The sequence below is a fragment of the Nycticebus coucang genome, chromosome 20 (assembly GCF_027406575.1).
Source record: "Nycticebus coucang isolate mNycCou1 chromosome 20, mNycCou1.pri, whole genome shotgun sequence".
Taxonomy (NCBI): domain Eukaryota; kingdom Metazoa; phylum Chordata; class Mammalia; order Primates; family Lorisidae; genus Nycticebus; species Nycticebus coucang.
The window spans coordinates 51023689-51037083 of NC_069799.1; positions in this window are offsets into that span (position 1 = coordinate 51023689).

The window sequence follows — 13395 nt, forward strand, 5'->3', positions numbered from 1 at the left end:
GGCCCCAGACTGAGCCGCTGAGCCGGACGGAGCTAATAGTGTTTCGCTGTGGGCCGCAGGGAGCCATTGTGAGAGAACTGCCCCAGCAAGCTCTGCCCTCAGGGTCGCAGAGCAAGAATCAGGCGGGAGCTAGTAACCTAGTGACTGAGCAGCCTAAAGGTGGGAACTGAGCTGCCTTACAGCCTTAACCCTCTGGGGCAGAATGAGACCAGTTTTGGCACACTGGAGCCTCAGGCTGTTGCCCTGGGTAGAGTGCCATGCTGTCACAGCTCATAGCAACCTCAAACTCCTGGACTTGGCGCCGCTCAGACCTCCATAAGAGCTGTGCCGCAACCCCCGACCCTCAACCCGTGCCCAGGAGGCCTCCACATGCCCTGACCTGGAACTGCGGGAGCCACGCAACCCCGCGTCCTCCCTCTTGTAACCTTCCTGCCTCCACACCAGCCAGCTCTTCTGGCCAGGGACACTGGTAGCCACGTGCCCTCTGGAGCCCTCCCTGCCTCTGCACAGAGCCCTTCTCCTGGTCAGAGACTGCTGGAGCCTTGGGCTCTCTGTGCCAAAATCACTGGGCACCAGGCACTCCCAGAACCGTGCATACCACCTCCCGCCCTGTTTCTGGATCCGGGTGTGTCACACTCCAAAGCTGCTTCTAAAACCAGAACTCCCTAGCTGGGGCAGCCCCAAAGGAACTACACAGAGTCACTACCTACAAATCCAGCAACAATAGAGTGATCCCGCTGAGGTCTAATCTTGGAGAGACACCTTCCCAACTCTGAGGACAGCCAGAGGCAATGGTGAAAAACAATCATGAGGTGAAATCAACAGAAAAACTCTGGCAATAAGAATAATCAGAGTAGATCAACTCCCCCAAGGATCAATGGGGCAGACACAGCACAAGATCCCATGCACAAACAAATAGCTCAGATGTCAGAAATCAAATTCAGAATCTGGATAGCAAATAAGATCGAATTAGAATTCCAAAAGTTATCTCAAGAATTCAACGGATTCAAAGACCAAATGACCAAAGATTTTGACACATTGAGGCAAGAAGTTGCAGCCCTCAAAGATCTGAGAAACACAGTAGAATCCCTCAGTAACAGAATGGAGCAAGCAGAAGAAAGGATTTCTGACACTGAAGACAAAGCTTTCGAACGCTCCCAAACTCTCAAAGAGGAAGAGAAATGGAGGGTAAAAACAGATCACTCTCTCAGAGAGCTCTGGGATAATTCAAAGAAAATCAATACTCATCTTATAGGGATCCCCGAAAGTGACGAAGTGGCTTCACAAGGCACAGAGTCTCTTGTCCATGAGATTATGAAGGAGAACTTTCCAGACATGCCAAGAGATTCTTGAAATTCAGATAGCAGACAGTTTCAGAACTCCAGCACGACTCAATCCAAATAAGACATGACCCAGATACATCATAATCAATTTCACTAAAGTTAATATGAAGGAGAAAATTCTGAAAGTTGCCAGACGAAAGAAAACTGTCACCTACAAGGAGAAGAATATTAGAATAACTGCAGTTCTCTCTACGGAAAACTTTCAAGCTAGAAGAGGATGGTCATCAACTTTTAATCTCCTAAAACAAAATAACTTTCAACCCAGAATCCTGTACCCAGCTAAACTGAATTTCATTTAGGACAGAGAAATCAAATACTTCAATGACATTCACATGTTGAAGAAATTTGCCATAACTAAACCAGCTCTCCAGGATATTCTCAGACCTATCCTCCATAAAGACCAGCATAATCCTCCACCACAAAATTAAACCCACCCAGGAAATTTTAATCAAATTCCAACTTCCACAGTCACAAAAGGATTAAAAATGTCCACCGGACTTTTGAAAGGCTTATCAAATATTCTCAATTAATGTGAATGGTTTAAATTGTCCTCTAAAGAGGCACAGGTTGACTGACTGGATACAAAAACTCAAGCCAGATATCTGCTGCATACAAGAATCACATATTACATTAAAAGACAAATATAGACTCAAGGTGAAGTGATGGTCATCTATACTCCAGGCAAATGGAAAGCAGAAAAAAGCAGGCATTGCATCCTATTCGCAGATGCAATAGGCTTTAAACCAACCGAAACAAGGAAGGATGGACACTTCATATTTGTTAAAGGTAATACTCAATGTAATGAGATCTCAATTATTAATATTTATGCACCCAACCAGAATGCACCTCAATTTATAAGAGAAACTCTAACAGACATGAGCAACTTGATTTCCTCCAGTTCCATAGTACTTGGAGATTTTAACACCCCTTTAGCAGTGCTGGATAGATCCTCCAAAAAGAAGTTAAGCAAAGAAATTTTAGATTTAAACTTAACCATTCAACATCTGGACTTACCAGACATCTACAAAACATTTCATCCCAACAAAACTGAATATACATTCTTCTCATTAGCCCACAGAACACACTCCAAAATCAACCACATCCTAGGCCAAAAATCTAACCTCAGCAAATTTTTAAAAATAGAAATTATTCCTAGCATCTTCTCAGACCATCATGGAATAAAAGTTGAACTCAATAATAATAGGAACCTGCATACCCATACAAAAACATGGAAGCTAAACAATCTTATGCTGAAGGATAGATGGGTTATAGACGAGATTAAGAAGGAAATCATCAAATTTTTGGAACAAAACAACAATCAAGACACAAATTATCAGAACCTCTGGGATATTGCAAAGGCAGTCCTAACAGGGAAATTTATAGCACTGCAAGCCTTCCTCAAGAAAATGGAAAGAGAGGAAGTTAATAACTTCATGAAACATCTCAAGCAACTGGAGAAGGAAGAACACTCCAACCCCAAACCCAGCAGAAGAAAAGAAATAACCAAAATCAGAGCAGAATTAAATGAAATTGAAAACAAAGGAATTATACAACAGATCAATAAATCCAAAAGTTGATTGTTTGAAAAGATCAATAAAGTAGATAAACCTTTGGCCAACCTAACCAGGAAAAAAAAAGAGTAAAATCTCTAATTTCATCAATCAGAAATGGTAACGATGAAATAACAACAGACCCCTCAGAAATTCAAAAAATCCTTAACGAATACAAGAAACTACTCTCAGAAATATGAAAATCTGAAAGAAATCGACCAATACCTGGAAGTACGCCACCTACCAAGACTTAGCCAGAATGAAATGGAAATGTTGAACAGGCCTATATCAAGTCCTGAAATAGCATCAACTATACAAAATCTCTCTAAAAAGAAAAGCCCAGGACCAGATGGCTTTACGTCAGAATTCTACCAAACCTTTAAAGAAGAACTAGTACCTATATTACTAAACCTCTTCCAAAATATAGAAAAAGAAGGAATATTACCCAACACATTCTACAAAGCAAATATTGTCTTGATCCCCAAACCAGGGAAAGACCCAACAAGAAAAGAAAATTATAGACCAATATCACTAATGAATATTGATGCTAAGATACTCAATAAGATCCTAACAAACAGAATCCAAAAAGACATCAAAAAAATTATACACTACGACCAAGTGGGATTTATCCCAGGGTCTCAACGCTGGTTCAACATACATAAATCTATAAATGTAATTCAGCACATAAACAAACTAAAAAATAAGGACCATATGATTCTTTCAATTGATGCAGAAAAAGCTTTTGATAATATCCAGCACCCCTTCATGATCAGAACACTTAAGAAAATTGGTATAGAAGGGACTTTTCTTAAACTGATAGAGGCCATCTACAGCAAACCCACAGCCAATATTGTATTGAATAGAGTTAAATTGAAATCATTTCCACTTAGATCAGGAACCAGGCAAGGTTGCCCATTGTCTGCACTGCTCTTTAACATTGTAATGGAAGTTTTAGCCATTGCAATTAGGGAAGAAAAGGTGATCAAGGGTATCCACATAAGATCAGAAGAGATCAAACTTTCACTCTTCGCAGATGATATGATCGTATACCTGGAAAACACTAGGGATTCTACTACAAAACTTTTAGAAGTGATCAAGGAATACAGCAATGTCTCAGGCTACAAAATCAACATAAATCTGTAGCCTTTATAATAACCAAGCTGAAAAAACAGTCAAGGACTCTATTCCTTTCACAGTAGTGCCAAAGAAGATGAAATATTTGGGAGTAAACCTAACAAAGGAAGTGAAAGATCTCTACAAAGAGAACTATGAAACTTTAAGAAAAGAAATAGCTGAAGATGTTAACAAATGGAAAAACATACCATGCTCATGGCTGGGAAGAATCAACATTGTTAAAATGTCTATACTACCCAAAGCAATATATAATTTTAATGCAATTCCTATTAAAGCTCCATTGTCATATTTTAAAGATCTTGAAAAAATAATAATTGGTTTTATATGGAATCAGAAAATACCTCGAATAGCCAAAACATTACTCAGCAATAAAAACAAAGCAGGAGGAATCATACTACCAGACCTGAGACTGTACTATAAATCAATAGTGATCAAAACAGCATGGTACTGGCACAAAAGCAGAGAAGTAGATGTCTGGAACAGAATAGAGAACCAAGAGATGAATCCAGCTACTTACTGTCATTTGATCTTTGACAAGCCAATGAAAAACATCCAGTGGGGAAAAGATTCCCTATTTAACAAATGGTGCTGGGTGAACTGGCTGGCAACCTGTAGAAGATTGAAACTGGACCCACACCTTTCACCATTAACTAAGATAGACTCTCACTAGATAAAAGATTTAAACTTAAGACATGAAACTATAAAAATACTTGAAGAAAGTGCAGGGAAAACTCTTGAAGGAATCGGCCCGGGTGAGTATTTTATGAGGAGGACTCCCCAGGCAATTGAAGCAGTATCAAAAATAAACTACCTGGGACCTGATCAAACTAAAAAGCTTCTGCACAGCCAAGAACAAAGTAAAGCAAGCAGACAGCCCTCAGAATGGGAGAACATATTTGCAGGTTATACGTCTGATAAAGGTCTAATAACCAGAATCCACAGAGAACTCAAACGTGTTAGCAAGAAAAGAACACGTGATCCCATCTCAGGGTGGGCAAGGGACTTGAAGAGAGAAACTTCTCTAAAGAAGACAGACGCACAATCTACAAACACATGAAAAAAAGCTCATCATCCTTAATCATCAGAGAAATGCAATCAAAACTACTTTGAGATATCACCTAACCCCAGTAAGAGTAGCCCACATAACAAAATCCCAAAACCAGAGATGTTGGCATGGATGTGGAGAAAAGGGCACACTTGTACACTGCTGGTGGGAATGCACACTAATATGTTCCTTCTCGAAGGATGTTTGGAGAATACTTAGAGACCTAAAAATAGACCTGCCATTTGATCCTATAATTCCTTTACTAGGTTTATACCAAAAAGACCAAAAATCACAATATAAGAAAGACATCTGTACCAGAATGTTTATTGCAACCCAATTCATAATTGCTAAGTCATGGAAGAAGCCCAAGTGCCCATCGACCCACGAATGGACTAGCAAATTGTGGTACATGTATATTATGGAATATTATGCAGCCTTAAAGAAAGATGGAGACTTTACTTCTTTCATGTTTACATGGATGGAGGTGGAACATCATCTTAGCAAAGTATCTCAGGAATGGAAGAAAAAGTATCCAATGTACTCAGCTCTACTATGAAGATAAATTATAGCTTTCACATGAAGGCTATAACCCAACTATAGCACAAGGCTATGGGGAAAGGGCCAAGGAAGGGGAAGGGAGAGGGGAGGTTAAGGTAGAGGGAGGGTAATGGGTGGGGCCACACCTACGGTGCATCTTAGAATGGGTACAGGTGAAACTTACTAAATGCAGAATACAAATGTTTACACACAATAACTAAGAAAATGCCATGAAGGCTATGCTGAACAGTTTGATGAGAATATTTCAGATTGTATATGAAACCAGCACATTGTACCCCTTGATTGCACTAATGTACACAGCTATGATTTAACAATAAAAAAAAAGAAAGAAAGAAAAGAAAAGAAAGGTAGAAGATGATGGCTGGAGTGTGGTAGGTGACTGGAATAGCTCATTTACAAACACAGTTGCCCAGAGCAAGGGTCAATGACTTCTGTAAAGGGCCAGAAGGTAAATATTTTAGACTTCGAAGGCCAATCTCTGTCAACACTACTCATCTCTGCCACTGGAGACAAAACGAATGAGAATGGCTATATTCCAATAAAACTTCACTTATGAAAATAAGCAGCAAGTCCAATTTGACCTGCAGACGCGTGTTGGCCAACGCGTGACATAGGTACTTAAGTAGTTTAGCCACTTGCTAAAAATTCTACAAGTAATTGCCTAAGATCACATCTTTGCTATGTGTACCCACCCAGTATTATTTCTCTAAGTTTTGTATTACAGATGACAGAGCATGAACTCCGTTATATTTGTTCTTAGAGCCCATTTATTTAAGTAAGGTTTAAATGGATTTTTAAAAAGGCACAGAATGGCAGGATTAATATTCCCTGATGGATAGAAGATAAGAACTAGAAATAATATCTCTACTCGCACAAAGTCTTCAAAAGCTATTGGGAAGACTTGGAGAAAAGGGATCAGAGAGGAGGAATAAAAGGCCAAATTAGAAAGGGATAAAAAGAAGAGAAATGAAAGCATGAAGAGAAATCACACGTAAAGGAGAGAAAATGGAGTGAAGCCAGAATGCCTGTATCTGGCTGTGTCAGCACCAAGCCCAGACAGCGTGTTCCTCTGCTGCCACCTTCAGTTCTTTCGGGATCTTACATCTACGGTTGCAGTTGGTCCTAATGGTAGTAAACAGGGAGGTGGCAACCCTGTGCACGCGTTTCCCATTTTTTCTTTTAGCTGCATCTCACTGAAATCCAAAGAGGTTCAAGAATAGCAGGGCTCGAGCAGATGACTTTGAATGGGGCAAGAGGACAAGATCAGAGACTAAGAACAAATTGGGAAGAGGGAGATTCCGAGAAAGGGCAGGGATTCCAGGAACCAGGTAGTTTAGAGACAGCCTAATTCCGTCAGGCGTGGAGCTGAGTTTGCGCTCAGCCGGACAACCCCACAGAAGTCGTGAAGGAAGTCAGTATACACTATGAATTCTGACTGGGATCTGGAGATATGGAATGGAAGCAAAATTACAGAATGACCAACAGCTCTGGGGAGATCTGGGTCTGGCTGCGACCTCCGAATGTTGTTACACCCGGTCATAGCATAAGAGGTAATAAGATCACAGGGCTGTAATTTTTTCACGTCTTAGGCAAATCCACTCTATCATGTGTTACCGTTTTCTACTTAAGAGTCCACTGACACTGTGAGCAACTTGCAACAGAAGTAAGTCTTTTCATCGCTGTGTATCTGGCACTCATTAATGTAGCGCTCTCCTGGAGTGGGCACTTCATGAATTCATGTTGTTGTTTCTTTTCAATAGTAAAAATTGGAATTTTCAAAATGTGGGAAATTGGCAATTCATTGGAATGGAGATCAAATTCCTTTGTCTCTGGAAACTCTCCGAGCTTGACGTCTGTTTTCCACGCCTCCAGCCTAAAGCTATCCTAGTTCAGTTCAGTTCATTGTTTGGATTCCTCTAGTCACCAACAGAGTCCAAACTGGTCAAGCTTTGCTCTCACCACTATAGTTTCATAAGATGCATTTAGCCTGACACTGACCCAAGTCTGGGATTCTGACGGCAGCCACCTAAGTCTGCCCCAGCTGATGTGTTACTCGAGAGGAGGTAGACTGAGCAGGAAACGTCCACGGTCACCCCTCTTGTGGCATCTCCTCTCGGCAAGTGAGCCCTGGTTCAGCAGCAGGTGACAGAACATGTTCTCTGTAGGTGACAGTTATGATATGCAGCATCTAAGGCATTCAGAGGATGGAATGCTTTTGCTTCTGGAAATAGCACTGTGCATAATAATATCAGGGACGAAGTACGAAGGTAACGAAAACTAGGAGAATCAAAACATATCCAGTCCTACTGTGTTCCTAACCAAAGGGTATCTAAGTTTTGCTTTCCTCTTACGGTTGAGGAGACTTCAGTTGGCAAACACACATGCAAATCCCTTCTTATTCAAGTCAGAGGTCACTTCTCCCAAGCACTCCTTCCTGACGCTCTCCTCCTCACTCCCAAGGTCAGCTGTGCTCCCTTGCTGCCCACATTGACCTTGTCATATTGTATTGAATGGATTTATTCACCTCTCTGCCTCCTGCACCATCCTATGAAGTCTCTATCACTTCAACCCATGCACCTAGTCAAGGTTCAGAAAGTGTTCTTAAGTGAATCATTCATTCATTTATTGTTTATGAACTCAAACAAAACACAAATTCAATTCTAGGAAAGATGGCACCATTGCAGCTCTGCTACAGACCCAAGGGTCTTTCCATCACCCTTGGTGTGGGGGTCCCATGGGCATCTCAGGCATTGGGGAAAGAAATGTCAGAGATGCTACAACGATGCAGCAATGGACATTTGCTCTTCTGTCTTCATATTCCTGGGGTGCCCCTTGCAGTTCCCAAGCCATCTTACAATAGTTCGGGGCCATCGGAAGAGCTACGTGGAGACTGCTTGTGCTCCAGCCTGCTTCAAGGTCAGGTGACCTTCAAACAAACTTCCTGTAACTTCTGTTGGCTAAAGGAATCGTTATTATTGGTTGATCCTTATCTCTAGGGGTACCTTAGCCATTTAAAAGCATACAAAAGGGGCGGCGCCTGTGGCTCAAAGGAGTAGGGCGCCAGTCCCATATGCCGGAGGTAGCGGGTTCAAACCCAGCCCCGGCCAAAAACTTCAAAAAAAAATAATAATAAATAAATAAAAATAAATTATAAAAGAATACACAAGCATACTCACTTTCTGGTATAGGCATAAGATTTGAACTATCTTGTCACTTCTGACTGTTTTTTCTCAAGAGTACACTTTGCTTCAAAACCATTGGTGGTTTTGGAAGCCTACAGGGTTGAAGATCATTACCCATAATACAGTACAGTAGTGCCCAGTTATGCACAGGGGATGCATTCCAAGATTTCCAGTGAATACCTGAAACCTCAGATAGGCCCAAATCATATTCATATATATACATACATATATATACACACACACACACACTATACTTGACCTATACATACACATCTGTCATAAAAGTTTCATTCATAAATTAGGCACAGTAGGAGATTAACAATTATGAATAATAAATAGAACGCAGATAACAATATGCCAACATCACTACTCATGCTTTAGGACCATCATTAAGTAAAATGAGGGTTACCTGAACATAAGCACGGCTCCATCAGGATAGTCCACCCGACGATCTGCTAACCCAGACAGTTCCTGAGTGACCAACCGAGGCGTCTGCATGGTGGAGCCACTGGACAAAGGGATGAATCACAACCCAGGAGGGACGGAATGGCCTGCAGAAAATTCATCATGCTGTTCAGAACAACACACAATTTAAAGCGTCTGAATTGTTTATTTCTGGAGTTTTCCATTTAATAGCTTCAGAATACAGTCTGCCAAGGGCAATTGAAACTCCAGAAAGCAAAACCACAAATAAGGAGGGACTTTAGTATTCTTGATTTATCTCTCAGATAAACACATCAAATCAATGGATGTGAACTGGCGTCTTTATGCATTCTCTTGCTAAGTTAACAGAGCTAACAGAACCAGAAAAGATAATTTTCTAGAATATTGGCACAAATAAAGGATACTGTTTCTAAGGGTGCAAGCATCCCTTGAGTCATAATTATTTGTAAAAAGAGATAAAATCAAATTCAGGTTGTGAGCCCTTTGTGCCCCATTAAACTGCATGTCCACTTAATAAAGAACAAGGGAGCTAATTGCTTTCAAAGGGTACCTGTTCATGACAACATTGTCAAAATTTTGGCACCACTTAATCTCTTTTTTTGTTTGGTTTTAAGAATGTATTTTTCACAGGGAAGATACACACAGCACTGATTGTCATTTTTCTAAGTCAAACTAGCTTTATTTATCTTTTGGCTGAGAGAGAGAACTAGGTCACTGGTTAATACACTAAAGTATCTTTCATGCAGACGGTAGACACTAGCTACCTATTGAAAGAATAAAAATATTTTCAGTTAAGGAACAAGTTGTAAAAATACAGTTTAATGCAAGTTTAATGCAAGTAAAAACACAATACTGGGGCGGCGCCTATGGCTCAAAGAGTAGGGTGCTGGCCCCATATGCTGGAGGTGGCAGGTTCAAACTCGGCCCCAGCCAAAAACAACAATGAAAAAATTAATTAATTAATGTACACAGCTATGATTTAATATTAAAATAAATAAAATAATTTTTTAAAAACACGATACTAATTTTAAAGTAAATATATGTTTTTAAAGTTAGCATTTATAGTACCATTGTATGATTATTTGGTTCTATTCCTGCTTAGGTCATTTTCTTTCTAACAGAAGCCTCATCTGAATAGCCAGCCTTGCAGGGGCAAGCAAACGACTTCATTTTCTGGCAATTATAGACTTACCTAACTTTCTACAGGGAAAATCTGAAAATGTTCTTGCTGTAAAACTAAATATAATAAGGTCAGAGAAATCTACAGTAGCCAAAAAACGATGAAGAAGCCTAATCCCGAAAGGTAAGCGTAAGCTGATAATGCTAGACAACCCTCACAGCTTTGTGTATCTTTGCAAACAAAGAGCAATGGTCCTATGAACACATGAGTAACAAACAGACTGCAGTCTTTTTTTTTTTTTTTTTTTTTTTAAGGCAGAGTCTCATTCTGTTGCACAGGCTAGAGTGCCATGGTCTCAGCCTAGCTCACAGCAATTTGAACTACTGGGTTCAAGTCAGGGACTATGGGCACCACCACAATTTTTCTATTTTTTCTAGTAGATCCAGGGTCTCGCTCTTACTCAGGCTGGTCTCAAACTCCTGACTTCAAGCAATCCTCCCACCTTGACCTCCCAGCATGCTAGGATTACAGGTATGAGCCACCGTGATTGGCCAACTACAATCTTTTTGAGGATAAGAAGATGGAGTGGAGGTTCCCACACCCAAGAAAGTTACCCTCAGGTTTCATCCCTCTGCAAAGAGTGTGCTGTAAAACACATGGCATCCAAAAAAGGGAAAAAACAAAGAACACTTTATTATGGCCTAAACCCTAGATGGGATAAAAAAAATAACCTTTTCAAATAACATATCACAAACTACCGTATTTAATTGTCCAGAAATGTCTAAGCCAAAAAGCTAACAATAACAACAAGAAATGTTGCCAAGCTGGTAATGTCCTTGGTAAAGGAAATTAAAATCTGCTCTAGAGATTGTACAAGACTCCTAACAAAAAACTCTACTTAAGTTTATAATTTAAAACTTACAGATAAATTTAAAAAAAATAATTAAATCAATCTACTCAATACACCATGGGAAGAACTCAGATAACAGAATTATAAGAGATTTTTAAAGGATGTTTAAATTATTAATGATAAAAGAAAAAGGAATATTTTATTTTATTTTATTTTAGAGACGGTGCCTCACTCTTGCTCAGGCTGGGCTTGAACTCCTGAGCTTAAAGGGACAAGGAATCGGGGAGGGTGATTGGCAGAGTCTCACCTAATGGGTACAATGTGAGAGTGTTCAGTACACCTCTTGGGTAAAGGGCTCAACTACAACTTGAACTTTACCTTAGAAATGAAAACAATGTAACCTAAACATTAGTAAACCTCATATTAATCTGAAATTTAAAAAAATTAACAATGAAAGAATACAAAATTAAAAGAAAAAGAAAAAGTAAACATGTAAAAAAAGACATTATCAAAAAAGAAGATAGATTTGAAAAAGAAAAATATAGAACTTACATAAGAATGTTGTCATTAAAACTAAAATTTAAGGGAAATATTAAATATCATATTAAACACAGTTAAGGAAAGAATTATTAAGAGGGAACTTATATCCGAGGAAATTGCAAAGCAAGGAAGATAACGAATCAAAGGTGTGAAAAAGAAGCTAAGAAACATGGCCAATAGAATGAGATCTGACAGAGTTCTAACATATGAAAGAGAAAATAGAAAGAATGCAGGAAAAAAATATTCAAAGAGATAATGTCTTAAGTTTTCCCAAAATTGATAATAAACTGACTACTCAAAAAAGAAAAGCAAATCCAAATGGGATTAACAAACATTTACCCCATTCCAGGATAGGAAAACAGCATTCAACAAATTGTGCTAGAATAATTAGTTATTCTTACTGAAAAATAAAATAAATCTGTTCTTGCATGTTGCCTTTTTTAAAAAATAAAAACATTTTAATGAAAAATAAAATTAGGTCCGTATCTTACATAGTTTATAAAATTCACTTGCAGATAGGTTAAATGGAGGAAAGTAAATAGAGGGGGGGGAAAACCTTTAAAACCTTTAGTAACAAATTAAAAATAGCTTTATGATCTCACAGTATGAAAAATGTATTAAGGGCAGTGCCTATGGCTCAGTGGGTAGGGCGCCGGCCCCTTATACCGAGGGTGGCAGGTTCAAACCCGGCCCCGGCCAAATTGCAACAACAACAAAAAAATAGCTGGGCATTGTGGCAGTCGCCTGTAGTCTCAGCTACTAGGCAGTCTGAGGCAAGAGAATCACCTGAGCCTAGGAGTTGGAGGTTGCCCACGGCACTCTACCGAAGGCAATAGTGAGACTCTGTCTCTACAAAAAAAAAAAAAAAAGAAGAAGAAAGAAAGAAAAACGTATTAAGCAGAAAAAATTTCAAATAATTAGCTAATTTTGTTAATTAAAAGATAATGTTTAGGCCAGGCACAGTGGCTGGTGCCTGTAATTCCAGTGCTTTGGGAGGCAAGACAGGAGGACTGCTTGAGGCCAGGAGTTCAAGACCATTCTCAGTTACATAGAGAGACCCCATCTATACAAAAACTAAGAAAAATCAGCCATGTGTGGTAGTGCTTGCCCATAGTCCCAGCTACTCGTGAGACTGAAGGATCACTTGAGACCAGGAGTCTGAGGCTGTAGTAACCTATCATTGCTTCACTGTATTGTCTTCTGGACTCTAGCTCAAAATTCTGTTAAATAAAATAAAATAAAAAGCCAGGTGCTGTGGCCTGTGCCTGTAATCCTAACACTCTGTGAGGCCAAGGCAAGAAGATTCCTGAAGGTCAGTAGTTCAAGACCAGCTAAAACAGAGCTAGACCCCTTGTCTACCAAAAATAGGAAAGCCAGATGTGGTGATGTGCACCTATAGTCCCAGCTACTCAGGAGGCTCCGGCAGGAAGCCCATGAGTCTGAGGTTGTTGTGAGCTAGGATGATACTACTGTAATCTACATGGGAGACAGAGTGAAACTGCTCAAAAATATATATATATGTGTGTACATATATACTTATATTTAAATGTATAAATTAAAAACCAAGCCAAAGACTAGGAGAAAAATATTTATATCTAATAATCTTTGTGAGTATTAAATATCTTTTAT